General features: G+C 42.5%; 1 protein-coding gene across 1 annotated transcript in view; it reads left to right on the forward strand.

Moving 5' to 3' along the window:
• Window positions 1-15,580, forward strand: part of PLB1 (phospholipase B1) — a 99,916-nt gene that overhangs the window by 46,451 nt on the left and 37,885 nt on the right. The window lies entirely within an intron of this gene.

Raw genomic sequence — 15,580 nt, forward strand, 5'->3', positions numbered from 1 at the left:
TTTGCTTCTCTGGTGTGGTAAGTGTTGTGCTGTGAGCATAGCTTTTTAGACATCCAAGAAAGAATTATGCAGCTTTGAACTACCGCTAGCGCAGCCTTGCAATTGTCATCACCCTGTAACACACGATGTTGGGGGGTGCTAGGGACAGGTGAGGTATGTATGAGGGAAGTTGCTGCAGTGCTCAGCTTTTCTGGATTGTGGAGAAGCCTGTAGGGCTGCCATAAGAAGATGATAAGGGTTGAGTGGGCAGGTGGCAAGAAGAGGCCACCTTCTCTGCCAGCTCTTAACTTTCTTGCCTTTGATATGCTAACTTGTAATAATTTTCAATTCCCCTGCAACTCATGTGCTCGAGAAATTTACTGCTTCTGCAGGGCCTCACTAGGCATCTTTGCTGCTGCTGCCAAGTTTTATAGCTTTATTTATAGCTGTGACTTGACTAGCAATGATTTCACTTAATTTTACGAGAGTTTATCAGCTGGCTGTGAGCATGCCTATGGCTGCTTGGTTTATGCTGTTCAGCATGCGTTTAGATTAGATTCCTTCCTACACCTTATATGCTTCACTGAGTCTTTCTACATCTGAGATTGATATACTTAAAATCCCTGGTCTCTAGAAAGAAGCAAGAACATTTTACTGACCAGTGTTGTATGGCAGAAAAAGAAGTGAATTAGTGTGACTCTCAATCTCCCAACCAAAGGCTTTGTGTCTCCACTTAGCAGTAATCTATTCTTTTTTGTCAGGGTCACTACTCAGCTGTGAATTTCACTGGAAGAGTTCAAGAAACTCTTGATATCTGCACAAGGAGGCAAGTGCTGTGCAATTGCACTGACAATCTAGATCACACTAGCACGTGACTAACTGGAGCTAGCTCTTCTGTTCGCTTGATTTGGGTGGGATTTTTTTTTTCCCATTCGGGTACCAAACATATTCCATTGACTTGTAGAAAATTATTTTCTTTTGTCTTGTCTGGAAGTAGTGAGATGCAGTCTGAAATAATTACAGACAGGTAACACACTGGACCTTGTGTAGGATAAAAAATCAAAAGCTTATTTGGGGGAATTGAGGGGACCCTTTCTTTATTTTGGTTGTTGGTTTTGTTTTGTTTGTTTTTCATTTTTCAACAATGAAGAAAGGAGAGGGATGTCAGATGGCTGAATGTGGGGGCAAAATCAATGCACTGTGCACTGTGTCACCGGCTGCTTCTAAACTGAAGTCTGACTTACCTTGCAGGTTCCAAAAGCTCTAGTGAGTGTAGTTGATGTGATGAACCTCCTTCATCTGAGACAGTTGTTTGTGGATAGTCAAACTCAGTGCCCACTTACATGACAGAGTAAGGCTTCTTTTGACTTCCTTTTGTATCTGAGTTTACTGTTCACAATGATAAAGTATATTCTTATCCATGTGTTTCTCATCATTTGAACTGATGTTCAAGGTAGCACTACAGTCCTACAGGCATCCTTGCAGTGCTGTCATCACTGTGCTTGAGCCTTCTCTTGGTTTTGACCTAAGTGCTGTGTTTTATCCATGTCTAGAACTGTAAGGTTTCTGGGATAATGTACCCTCACTGAGATTGGATTAAACATATGGATATAGGGCTCCTCAAGGTCACAAGCATTTGGATGTTAGGCCTTTTGAGGGACTGTGACGCATTTGCAGTGTAGCAGCAATTCTTGTTTAGGACCTATTATTGCAGTGAGTAATCTGCATTTCTCTCATCTTGAAGGGCCACAATTCTTGTCTGGACGAAAGCAAAAGGAAATGTTGATTGGAAAGTATAGCCCAGAGGCAATCAGCCAGTACATTTCAAGCATATGTTTTTGAGTAACGGGTGACAGGATCACTTGTCAGGCTGAGGGCTTGCATACCAGCATGTAATAGACAGGGACAAACTTCCATTTACAGTGTATATCATTTGATACTGGGTTTAGGTGAAACTAAGCTATTACGAGTGTATCATTTATGACTAGGAAAATGAGATGAGGGTTGAAATAATGCCCGAGGGCAGGATAGATGTTTTCACAGAAACACATGTGTAGATTCTTGGTTATTCCATGCATGAGTGCACGGGTGCTAAAGGGAGCCCTCTGCACGTCTAGATGCTTCACGCCTCTTTTTTCTTCTAACCTTACCCCCAGTTCTTGTGTAGTATGTGTTCTACAGGAGAACGACCACTCATGAATTTAACCATGGTGAGAAGCCGACCAAAGTTACGTATGTTTCTAGAGGTTGGTGCAGTTATTTCTTTAGTTGAAAAGAGCGCTCTGGATTACGGCAAAAAAACATTTTACCAAATGGACCTAAAGAGTAAGAGGCAGTAGTCAGATGTATAAATACCCATCTCACAAGACCCCAGTGAGCTTAGAGAAAACATTGTTTGTTAGTATGGATGGAGAGCGTGTGAGTTTCATTCAAAAAGTGGTTCTACGGGTAGTTGTGCATTAGTGTTCTGCTTCTCGGCATTTGCCAAGTTATGCAACATATTTAGACATAAAAGTCTCTTCTGATTCTAGGATCTTAAAAAAACAAAAAAAAAAGAAAAAACAGAGGTAAACATAAGCCTTAGTTAAGTGCAGAGATGATGGATTGTTGGGGTTGAGCCTTTTGTTTTGCAGCTTGGTATTCAGAGCCTAGTTGGATGTCTGTGAGGATAAAACCTGTGACGCTATCCGTCGTATAGCGATCTTTCCAACATATCGAAGATTCTTTGGTCGGTTGATTCTCAAGAGCTTCAGCAGCAAAGGACGTGTGGTACTACATACACAGACTCAATTGCCAGTAATTTTAGCTTGTTCTTGCTGTTTGTTATTAGGGAACTTGTTAGCTTTTTGGTACCATACCATAGATGTCTTCCTACAGCTAGCAATTCCTTGTTATGCATGTTGTGCTTCAGTATTCATTCCTGGTTGGAAAAAATGACATAAAACTGCACATTCTGAGGGATTGTTTGGTGTATAATCTACAGGGTAACATAAATATTGGTCATTCTGGACATATAACAAGAAACCCATTCAGAGATACTACATTTACAGTTCTTAAAGCAAAATTGCTGTGTTGCTTACTCGGTCGACTACATCAACATTCTTGCCTTCATGTCCATCACTCTTTCTGTGTATGACGAACGGAGTTTAACTATATAGAAGCGTGGAGTAGAACTCTCACATCTAATTGGTAGGAGCGTAGAGTATTATGTAGGAGCTCTTTTCCTGTTCCTGGCAATTGTACTTCAGTAAGTTGCAAGTAAACGATCAATCTAGGAACGATGAAATGACCAAACCTGGAAGCAGAAACTATTTTCAAACATATGCACTTCTTCATCTCCCTGGAACTAAATGCAGGTCAGGCCACACTAATTGAGCAGAGATTATTTTGGTTATAATGAACTGGCAATGATCTGAGGATGTCTGAAAGAGAGCTACAACAGTTTGAAATGTTCAGAAATTTGACTGCTACAGTACAGACAAAATTGTGAACACCAGCTCTGCAGCTTCCTATGCACACTAGGCTTTGATTTTTTGGAGTTTGTTTGGATTTGTTGGATGTATTTTTTCGCTGTTTGGTTTAGTATTTGGTTTTGTCAGGGGATGGACGGTTCCTGTCCACCTAACCACTAGGGATTTTGTTTAATGAAAGTTAGAACACAAGAAATAAAAGGAAGCAAAAATCTTTCTAACTTTTTTCACACTTTCACAGAATTCAAATCAGCTTTCCAGAACAGTTTCAGGCTATGCTAGTTTTGCCTTGTTGTCCTCACACGTTCAGCCGCTCTGCCCGAAAAAAAAACTGGCAAAAGTGGCCCAAGATCAGGTAAAGAGATAGCAAAGTTTCGTAGCAGTTCTCCCACCCATAACCCACTGAATCAAAACATGGTCAAGGTCTGAGGAATAGATTACCCAAAAGAATGATGTGATTTCAGTCATTGGTGAACTAACTTCTTTTTTACTCAATATGCCAGGACGTTAGTTTCGAATCCACATCCATTCTCTTCGATGTCCAGTATTGTATGAACAGTACTGCCTTCCTGTTCTGGTTTTTTGCGCTCAATCGCCGCTGCCTTCTCTCAAAATGTTTACTTGCTTCATGCTCCTTTCAATACCCAGAACTGAATAACCTGCAACAAGTAGATGGGGCTCTTTATTTGAGCAACCGACATCTTAAAACTTGCTTGTTACCATGAAAGGTACTGCAGCGCATATGGTGCCTGTGGGTGCCAGTGTGATGATCTGCTGATGGGGAGGCATCGCTGTCTTGCCGGGTAGATTACATAATTGAAAAAGGTGAGCTTGCTGCTTTCTAGGTGGGCAGCTCGCTGGATTGCACTACGATTCTCTAGTTCAGTGATTCTGGGTAGCTTGAATGTGATGTCGTTATATCATTATATTTAATCTAGATTATCTACTCAAGACTTTACAACTGGAAGCAGCAAGGAGCCAAGTAGCGAAGAACTTCAATTACTGGCTCTGCTTTGGCTCAGACCCCAAGGTTGGAGCTGAGTGTGGATTTTCCACCTATGTGGCCTTTACACTTTCCTTTGTAGGATGGGCTCAGATTGTCTCCTTACTTATTCACCTGATGCTTCATCCCAGTCAGAAAGGACATTCTCAGCTAAGCCAGGGGCTCTTTGGATTTAAGGTCTATGGTAAGGTGACCAGTATCTTTGTATAATGAGGTGGAGGACGGAGAGAAGTCTAATTAGTGTTGCTATCACAGCCATCCAGTCTCAGCTGCGCAATTTCCAAGTATCCTCCCATTTCATGAAAGGCATGCATAAGTAGTCAACCAAGGTGTGCAAATATATTACCTGTCAGCTATGTGGGGCCCACCAACACTAGCCAATTGTCATGAACCGGGAATCTTAAACATGTAGCATTTCTTAGTGTTTGCTTTACTCCAAACTAGTGAGGTTCTTTCTGGGCATCCAGCGGACCTTTAATTCGTTTAAATTTTACTAACTTTGGCAAATCTAGGTCAAAATTCAAATAAACGATGCTTTAAAAACTTGCTGACGTACATTCACTTTGCCTTCGCATTGTAGTGTTGTAGGAGTATACATGCAGTCAGAGGTGGCATTCGATCGCTGGATGGTAAACTTCTTTAGCTTTGGGGCATTGCTCTTAAATGCCGACAAGAATTGTTTGCTAGCGTTCACGGCTATACCTCTGATTTAATTTGGATTATCTTTTATGCATTAACTTGCCTTTTGTTGCAGATGACATCATGCAGTTAGGTATAGAAACTGAGAGACTCTTTAGTGTCTTGTCTTTTTTGCAGAGAAGAGTTTATGATCATCTTATGGCAAAGTTCAGGTATGGTTGTTGCTGCCACAATCTTCCAAGAGTTTTAAACAATCCTGTCTTGCTTTCCACTTCCCTTTTAAAGCTATCTTCTATCATTGCCGTTTTGTATCAACTGCTTATGTGTTCTTTCTGAGAAAGTAGATGCATTTCAGTCTTGGGTAATCAAGGTCTATAATGTATGGACACTTTATATAAATTTGGAGGTTAGATATACCAGTCGCAACATTATCCACAATGTAAGATGATCCACATGGTTACAAAATAGGCTGTTTTGCCTATCCTTTCTAGCTGCAGTTGTAGGGCAGAAAGACACATGACTCATTTGATTCCCGGCTTGACATTGTCCTGACTGTTCCAACTCAGGTAATCAACTACAGATTTCAGCAGTGGGTATCGAGGTGGCTGTTTGTGTGTTCTCAGCTTCTGCAGGGAGCAGGGGTCAGTGTGTTCTGAACACAGTTATTGAAAACTTTTTGTTCTTGCTTACTCACAACGAAGACTGCTTCATAATACTGCTCTGATGTCTATTTTTACATGCCATAAGTACTGCTTGACAGCAGGTGATTTGGGTTTGTAGCGATTTTGTGTTTTAGTTCACGAACAGTACAGCGGACAGCTCACGGCGCAAAAGGAGAATTTCTGTTGTGGAGGGGGATTTAAGGCTGGATTGAGCTGATTGATCAATTATGGGAATTATGACAATATTACTTATGAAAATATGAACTGGAATATTATATTTATTGTTATCTATGATTATTCTATTAATAACTTTAATATATAATGATTCAGATGATGGTTGTAATACATATAGACCATCACTGATTTAGTATTTACAATTTATACCCAATTACTATATTAAGTCAATTAAGGGAGCAAAAAGGGTGCAGTTCTGCTGCTTGTCACTAGATGGAGACTCGACAAGATGCTTGCGCTGCTAGCTATGTATAGAGGATATTTATACTGTTATCAGAGGCAGGTTAAGCGTGGATGTATCAAGGTGATGGCGGGCGTTTGAATAGAAGGTTGCTGAATGTTATACACATGAAGACACATTCTATCTCACTGTGTAGCGAGACAAGTTGCGGTCATGCTGGCCGCTGGTTATCTGCCCGAGGCTGGTCCAGTTCGGGCGGGCACATTTCTTTCTCCCTCCGGCTCCGGCGGGGTCGGCAAGCGTTTGGCTTTCTCCTCCCCCCCCGACGATCTGCGGAAAGGGGCAGTTTGGTTCTTTGTCTTCCCACGGTCTGGGGGGTTGGAGATGGCTTCCTGCCGAAGGATCTGGCTCAGCTGGGCCAGGTCCTTGTCCAGTGGGGGTGCTGGGGTGCCGGGTGATGCTTCCCCCCTCGGCAGTAGCTTGAGCTGTGAGTGGCTGCCACATTCTCTCGGCGGACTGCTTGCCATTTAAATTCGAATGGTACAGTCATTGCCTTTGACTTCAATGGAGAGGTAATCTTTTGTTCTCTTTTCTCGGGGGAAATCCGGGTTTGTGCTACGCCCTGGTACGGGCTGCGGAGTGGACTTCCCTTTCTCTTCCCGGGACGTGTGGGGGGCTCGCAAGATGCGGTTGTCTGCTATGGATGCTTATGGGCTACTTAAATTAGCTTGCAGCATTTCGGGGACTGCCAGGCTTGGGCTAGTCTTGCCCTTTATGGGTTTCAGCGTACCTCTCTTGGGGTCTCAGTTCCTTTCGACTGGGCTTGATTTCACCTCACTTTCGGGGGGGGGGGGGGAGGGGTTTGAACGACACTGCGATTCTCTCAGTAAGGGGTTCCATTATATTTTGTGGGTCTCTTGAGTTGCGCGGTGGTGTTTGGATTCATAGTCGCCGAGGCTTTCCAGTATGCTTGCATTGTGCGAAGGCTTACGCGTACGCAGCGCGAGCTACATCACTGAGGGAAGGCACAGGCGGAGCGAGAAAGCAGTCGAGTAATGAGAGTATACTTATAGATTTTCGAGGGGCTGGAGCTAGCCAATGGGCACACTTGCCAACAACCTGCTTCACCTATAGACAAAGGTGAAGCTAGAATTATGCCTTATGTCTGGCAAGAGCATAGGCATGCCATGAGATGGGTTGCATGCTCTTGTTTACCCTAAGGGGAAGGTCTGGTGCTCGAGCTTTTGTCTCCTCCTTCCTGAAAGGGGGTGGAAGGGGGATTTACCAAACATGTTGGGACAACGTTAGTGGTCATCTGGGGGCATACTTCTGGGCATGTGATGCTTCACTACATATGCTGCATGAATTTTATTCATCGACCTTGATGGGTTTGGGGGCACAGAGGACGCCTCTACCACCCCTCAATACTTGGTTGTTCTCTTGCATTAGTGCAAGATTGGCTTTCCAGGCTGCCAGAAACAGGGAGACTTCGACTTTTCTGTAACATGCTTCTACAGTTATAACTATGCTGTCTGACACTTGCAATACCTGTTGCTAGGTTGTCAGTTACCTGGGACATGATGCTGCGAGTCAGCACATTACTGATCCCTTTCGTCAGAGTTTCACCATAGGCGGCCCGGGGGGACAACGAACCGAAGAGTACCAGGGAGTTGAGCTGTACCCCTCAGATCTGTAAAAAACAAGTCATCAAACATCATGCCGCGGCATTTATTTCCATACGCATGTGTGTCCACCCTGTCGAGAAAGGCAGATCTGCTGCGGTTCTTAATCAGCCTGTTTTATAAGTACCTCCGCGTTTCACTTAAAGTTGATCCTACTTCTCTTTACCAGCATTATTTCCAGGCACCTAAACTAACTCAGCAACACATCTTCAGTGCACATAGATGTGGATTTTATACTTATATCTTTTTTGTCCAGTCCTCTTCAAAGATGTGCTTTTGACACGTAGGAGTAGCAAAGGTCTGTCCTTGTAAAACAGTATGTGGCTGTTGTTTTTCAGGTCCTCTGTGGCTTTGCAAAACGTCATTGTTTTACGTACCAGTCGCTTTCCTGTTCAGACAGTCAGAGGTATATGTTCTGACGCCCGTGCTCCAAAAGAGACAGCAGCTTGGGTTTCAGGGAATTTCACCTTCGTGATGTTCCTAAAAGGGACGTTTGTAACTTGCTTCAGATTCTTGCCACCCACAAATTTCCATTTACTCTTCTCACAGTTTACTTACAGTTTTAATAATCCTTACTGCAAGTAGTCATCGTCATGACAGCCTCAGGTGTGCCAGAATGTAAAGGGTACCATCAGTGAGTTGTAATCAATGAATATTGCTTCTGATTTTAGTGTGTTGTAGACTTCTTTGCAGTATAGAATTGTTTAAATGAGACAAGTGGGCATTGATGACTTTTTTTAGCCCATACTGTGCTGTCTTTCCAATGCATGTTGCATTAGTAAGGGACAAAAATAACATGCAATTTATACAGTTTTGGGGAAGAAGTGATTTTCAGTATTCAATCTTTCATTTCACTCTGGTGATGCAGGAATTTTGCCAGGTTTTTAGACTTTACAGCAGTGTCTTTGAATAGGACTAACTGTTACTAAGAATTCTAAGTAATTTGTGGAAGGTTAGGCGAGGATAATGTTATACTGCAGTGGGGTCTGGCATATGCAATTTATCGTAAGGTGTGGCACAATCTTACTTGAATTTTAAGGAAGGAGCATGGTTTCAAAATCTAGATCTCATTTGTATTTAGGCAATTATTTATTGGTGATAAGGTAATTTTGGTTCTCATTGTATAGTCGTGATATGTGTTTATTGTTCTATTTTCTTACTATTTTGTGTTCTTTCTCAGAGCAAACCTTCTGGGAACATATAGAATAGCAACATACATATCCTGTGGAGTCTACCGAACAATAGGGTAATTGTTGTAGGTTTGCTGCATTTTAGGTGAACCTAGCAGAGTGTTGTGGTGATAAACCAGAATTACTGGCTGAGCTAATCTATTCAAGGTTTGTTAGAAGGGATGCCTTGATGCATTTTCTATGTACCTCTTCTAAAAGCAAGCAAAATTTGTTGTATTACTTGAGCACCAGTTTTGGTACAATTGCCAACAGTAAGTACACCTAGGATACATCATTAATCAGATAACAATTCTGACAATAGGGGGGAAAAAAGTCAATATTTAGAAGATAAAGTTCTTTTACTGAATTTTTGAAGCTTCAGCATTATTTTGCAGTTTTATGATCAGCAAAAGCAAGCCTTTTTGACTTTCCGGAAACATAGGATTTTAGAGGTATCTGGGAAATAATAATGATATATCCTTATATCTATGATAACTTGGCAACAGGATTTCTTTGGGTTTTGTTTTGCTTGGTTTGCATCTGATGTTTTGTGAGATAGAGGTGGATTCAGCTTTGGAGATCCATTCTAGGTAAGGAAAACATCCAGGCTGTAGAGAAAGGACGAACAATAATTTCTTAGGACCTTTGTTCTAAGCAATACTTCCAGATGAAAAGTTTTGCTGTTGTAAAAGTATGTATGCTTTGGCACAAAAATGTCCCCAAAAGTAATTGATGTTTGGACAGTATTTCACAAAGAGGAAATGACTGTTGAGCTATACAGGCAGTTAAACTAGGATCTGTGTCTTCACTTGGATTTGCCCTTCACTGTGCAATAAACTATACATGAATTCTGTATTATCTTCTAACTCAAGGTGAACATTTTCATAATTTTCCATTTCAGAATGGGGCGCGATCTGTCATGTCTTGAACAGGCTCCATCCAGTCATGTCCCAACATCAGGTGAGCGAGAGGTTTAAGCTAAAATCACCAATAGGACAGATTTGACATTTTGTTTATAAAAACAATAAGGTCTATAATTGTACATGCTAGGAGGAAAACAACAACAAAGGCTGATATATTTAGTACGAGAGGAAGAAAGTTTGTCTTGCCGTACAGAAAGTTCTACTTACAGCAGATGTACCTCTGTTGATAAATGTGATCATAACATCATCTACAGCAACGTGGCAGATTAAAATCACTTACATCGTTAGTGGTGGCAGCAAGTTAAACTGCCTGGTGAGCTACTCTGATAAGCAGTGCGAGTAGGAACACTGTGTGCTGTTGGAAGGTTTTATGGGGAGATTGCTAACTAGGGAGTATTGGCTACAACCCAAACCCAAAACGTAGTTACCAGAGATTGAAGTGTGCCTAAACATATCTAATCTGTTTTTACTTTTTTTTCCTAAGATGCTTTAATTCCACTTTTCATATTGGTTGAATACACTGTATGAAAGCAAGGCACGAATTATGTCTTCTGCTAGTTGACACCGAACTGAGGTCATACTCCCTAAACAAGTCTGTACAAATGCCATCAGGTTGGAACTAAAAACTTGTATCTTTATTCTGTTGAGCAGTATTTTGTGCCAATTTGTCAATAATCCTGCTTTTTTCTCTACTGTTTTTTAAGTACATGAGCTACAACCTGCTGACATCAAGGTCACAGGGGCATTGGGAGATTCCCTGACTGTAGTACTGCTGTATCCACATTTAGAATGAGAAGAGCAGTTGTCGAATTCTGCTATAGATGTGGTTGGTCAGGTATCAACAGATGAAAGCAAATGTTTTGGCTTGACAAAGCAACTCACCTAACTGTGTCCCTTGGCAAGAAAATGCTGAGGATCTGAGTGCACTGGGACAGATGTGTAATCAGTAAACTAATAATTCAGGCAGGAAGAAAACTGGATCACATTCTCTATCGCACAGACTTTAATTCAAGTATTTTTGAAAAGAGAACATATCCACTTACGGGTCGTTGTCTTTTCTGACCATAAACAAAAGCAAAGAAATTGCTCTCTCTTGTAATTTTAGCCACTGATGATAAAATCCTATGGACCTAAATTGGACTGCAAGATGCGTGAGGCTTCTGGTATGTCTGTATTTCAGCCTTTTGCTTCTAACTGTTGCTTCTGGTTTAGGCATCTTCTAGTTCAACTGATGTATTTTGCATTACTGTTGCTGTTAGTTCGGGTCCCACTGGGTTGCTTAAACACAATATTAGTCCTTCTAATCTTTATGTCCTTGAACTTAGAGTCTGCTGTGTTTGAACTGGATTGTCTTTTCTCGCTCTTTGCCGTATGCTAAGTGCGATGTTTTTGTATAGACGGAGACAAGCCCGTGGACTTTTGAACGCATGAGCGAGGGGGTCTGACCATGTCGGCAGTGCATGGTGGGTGCAACTCGAACCGGGTACCATTTATGCTAACAACTGAGCTAGTGGCAACAAGCTTGGTGACTGCGGCGTAACGTTTCGCCACATGCTCCAGCTTTTTCTAAACCACGCTAGCTGCTCTTGCCTAAACCTTAGGAATCCTTTTTTTCATTTACTCACTTTCTACATGATTCTTTTCATCCTTTCAGACTTGCAGTTGGAAAGCCAAACCAATACTGCGTTACACACAGAATTGGAGAGCGGACTTTACTGGAGGTGAAAACTTACTCAGTTTTGATTCCATCTCTTTTTGTTCTTTGTTGTTGTTTGGTTTTGTTTTCTCCCTTTTGTTCTCTCACAGACACAGTTAGAAGCGGTGGTTACTTTGATTGTGTATGTTCGTTATCTTGCAGTATGTACATGCAGGGGTAGGATGTGAGAGCAAGTATTGTAGCCAAGAATTGGAAGAGTAGGAATGGCTAAAAAGGATTGATTCCTTGGGGGGGGAGAGAAGGGATGGGGGGGGGGGGGGGGAAGGGGGCTGTGTGGGAGAGGTGGTTTGTGGGGGTTTTGTCTTTTTTTTTTTAAATGGGACCTGACTGTTAACAGGCAATGGTGTGTGTATTGATAGTGTGGACTTCCAACCCCTGTCAGGGCAGGGACATCAACAAGATCAGGTTGCTCAGGAGAAATCCAGCTGGCTTTAAAAACTCAGGGAGGGGTTCTACCATCTCCCTGGGAACTTTTACAGTGTCACACCTGTGGTGTAAAAAACTTCATTCTCACATCCAATCCCAATCTACCCATTTGTTTGCTCCATTCCTCTAGTCTAGTGCTAATCGATCTAAAAAGTCCTCCAGTTATTTGTAGGCCCTCTTCAGATATGGAAGGCACAATAAGGTTCCTCAGAGCTTCTCTTTTCAGACTGAACAACCCCAACTCATTCATCTGTCCCCTCGCTGAGAAGCTCCAGCCCTTTGCTCATTTCCTGGCCCTTTTCTGGACATGTTCCAGCACCTCCAGATCTTCTTGTAATAGGGGGCTCCAGAACTGGATGCCGTATCCAGGTGGGGTCTCACCAGAGCAGACCAGAGGGGGAGATTTGCCTCCTCACCCTGCTGGCTATGCTTCCTTGATGCAGCCAGAATGTGATTGGCTATCATGGGCTCCAAGTGCACACTGGTGACTCATAGTAGCACATGGTGGCTCATGAAGGAAGGAGGACTGCCTGCTTAGTATCGGGCAGAAGTATGCTTGATAAACCTGTGTAGCATGTATACATTTTTTCTTCCTTTCTTTCTCCTTGTATCTATCTGCAGGAGTAGACAGTTCAGGAGGAGCCGCCAGGGCGTGATATATGCATGTTTTGGCTGTTAACACAGTCAAGTTTTGAGTGTTAAGAGGCGAGGTCTTATTCATAATCAGCATTGTAGAATCCTGGATAGGTGATGAGCAAGCATTTAATCAGTCTTCACTAATGCATAATGCCCACCATGTCACATGGAGCAGTGTGAGTGAGGAATATGCTTTCCCTGTGGGCAGCCCGCATGCCAGCAAAACAATGCTTCATTTCCAGTCTGGAGGCATAGCTTCTATCTCAGGTGGTGTCTGCTTGCATTTAATGTGATGTGGGAGTATGAACATCTCTATTCAATACTTTCCTGATTCTTGTGGTTTATCTCTAGTTCCTCTTTGAGGTTAGTCTTCTTTTTATCCCTTCCTGGGATGACAGCAAACTATGGTGACAAAAGACAGATGGTTGCAGGATGAACTTTCTTAGTGATTTTGTTCTTTTCCTTTGTAGTATTGGAGGTGATGGGACCTGGAGACCTACACTACTTTACCAGTGAGTAATTTTTCAAATCAGTGTGAGAAAAGTGAAAGGTGAGTGTTAACTTGAAAGCAGTCTGTGTGGATACTGGGAAACATCTGGAAAGGTTCTGCTTCCTTGTGCACAGTGAGGGATACCTATCTCTTGTGGTATGCGATGTGCGATCACGCTGCAACCCAGACTGGCTTGACTAGTTGTAAAGTTGATTCAGCCTTTCCACATCATGGGATGTGCAAGTGCTTTGTTGTCCTTTCGAAGATGTGATTAGGATAAACGTGTGAAGGTGACAGAAGTTCATGGCCGACCTGCTCCTCCCTTATTTTCTGTTGTACTTTCTTGTGACTGACTGTAATGACTGTGGGCAAAGAAGGGTTATGAAACCAATTAGTGGTCCATCTAGCTAGGAGCGTTGACAAGGCTATGGTTCCTTCTGATGATTTCAAGTTGCCACTTGCACTGAAAAAAACCTGAAAATACTATCAATTTCTTGTCTGTGTCATTGGTCCTGTAGTTGCCATAGAAACCACTAAATGGTCAATGTGACTATAAACTGGTAGGACATGGTTCACAATGATTCATCTCTTTGTATGTGATCCCTGCTGTGGGCAGTCTGACAATATCTGACATTGTGGGAATCAAATCTGGTTATGTTTTTGTCTTGTATCATGCACATCACTGTGTTTAAAGAAAATACAAGGCACGTTTCATTTATGCATTATAAATGAGACTCTATCAGACAGCACTACAGACACAGCAACAATACCAGCCTTCAGGCATCATGCTTCCTTGCTGGAGGTTTTGCTGAAATCTAGAAATATGACTACAAATTCATTTCTTTGCAATAAATATTATCTTGATGGATAGCTGGAAGAGTGGGAGGGCAGAGGGCCGTGTCTGGAGCAACTGCTCCCGATACACCAAGGAAAGTAACCATGATTACTCTGACACTTCAATTCAAGATTAGTGAGTTGCCTGGGACCTGTGTCTCTCTTAGGCTGCCAGACCCTGACTCCTCCATGGCTTGAGGAGAAATGGTACTAGTGCTGAAGTTTGGACAGTAACTAGATTCTCCACAGCAGGTGTGTGGGTAGCTTCTGGAAGGTCCTGGTGAATGAGGGGAAAAGCCAGGTCAATATTCTCACCACCCAATTGGCTTGTTCTTCTGCAGGAGGCAGTGCTGCTGGTTGTACTGTGGATGGTTAAACATTGTGCTATTTTTTAAGATATCCTGAAAAAATTCAATCCGAACTCTTTGGCTTCTCCACTGGCAGCTCTAAGGAAACAGCTGGATTCAACGTGGCAGAAGGAGGGTCCACAGCACGGTAAGCACACCGCAACTGAGAAAGGGCACAGGGGTGAGAACTAATGGACTGGCAGATTATCTTTGAAGGCAGGCCAATGTAGGCTAAATTAATACTGAAGACCTACTTGTAGTGAGCTGTGTGTCTGTCATCTGTTGCTTGCTTTAATTCAGTATTTGGAGAATTTATTTGTATCATTTTCCAACTTCCTTCCATTATTCTTCCCTTTCTTCCTCATGCCCAGAATTTCTGAGCCAAGATCTAGTTATGCTTCTAGTTCCACCAGTACTTTTTTCTGCCCAACTTTTAGTATACAAGTCTCTGGTTCATAGGCAGCCCATATCTGGGGGAAAAAAAAAAAAAAAAGCATGAGCATCTTTCACTTTTTTCTTCTTGGTTTCTGGGAAATGTGCCTCAAACTAACAAATAGAGCCCACTGCTGCCTTACTAGCATTAAAAAGATGGTGTTTGCAACCTGAAGGTTGCAGTGGCAATTAATTCCTTCTCCTCAGAAGAAAAACTCTGTAGTCTGTTAAGAACCAACAGTTTAAGAAATTTGTTATTACATATGCTGTGTCTGCTCTTATGGATAATCCTGGAATTGTTTCCAAGACATTCTGTGACTACTGTAACAGTCATTACATTTGGGTTGTAGTGGTTTTCAGGACAGCTACCAACGCTTGTGTCGCTATAAGTACTTGATGGGTGCCTTGACCCTTGACTCGGGTGATGAGTATAGGTTCTGGGAGTTCAAACAACGTAACTGCGTATGTGTAGGTGTTGGAGAGAGGCAGGCTTATTAGTCAATTCCAGTCTTTTTCTAGTATATCAAGAGCTCAGGTGTCCAGCTGGTGTCTCCGTGTGGTTATGCTTTGGCCTGTGAGTGTTCAATGCTGCTCAGAGTGGACTGAGGCTCCCCCGCCTGGGCAGTTCCACAGTGTAAGCGCATCTTCCAGGCCATAAGACAAGCGGTGGGAATTTAAGGCCAGATCAGGGCGGTGGTTAGGTGCCAGCTCTGTGTACGCACCCAAAACTCCTGACTCGATTCTAAGAGAGTTATG

The sequence above is a fragment of the Indicator indicator genome, chromosome 2 (assembly GCF_027791375.1).
Source record: "Indicator indicator isolate 239-I01 chromosome 2, UM_Iind_1.1, whole genome shotgun sequence".
NCBI lineage: Eukaryota > Metazoa > Chordata > Aves > Piciformes > Indicatoridae > Indicator > Indicator indicator.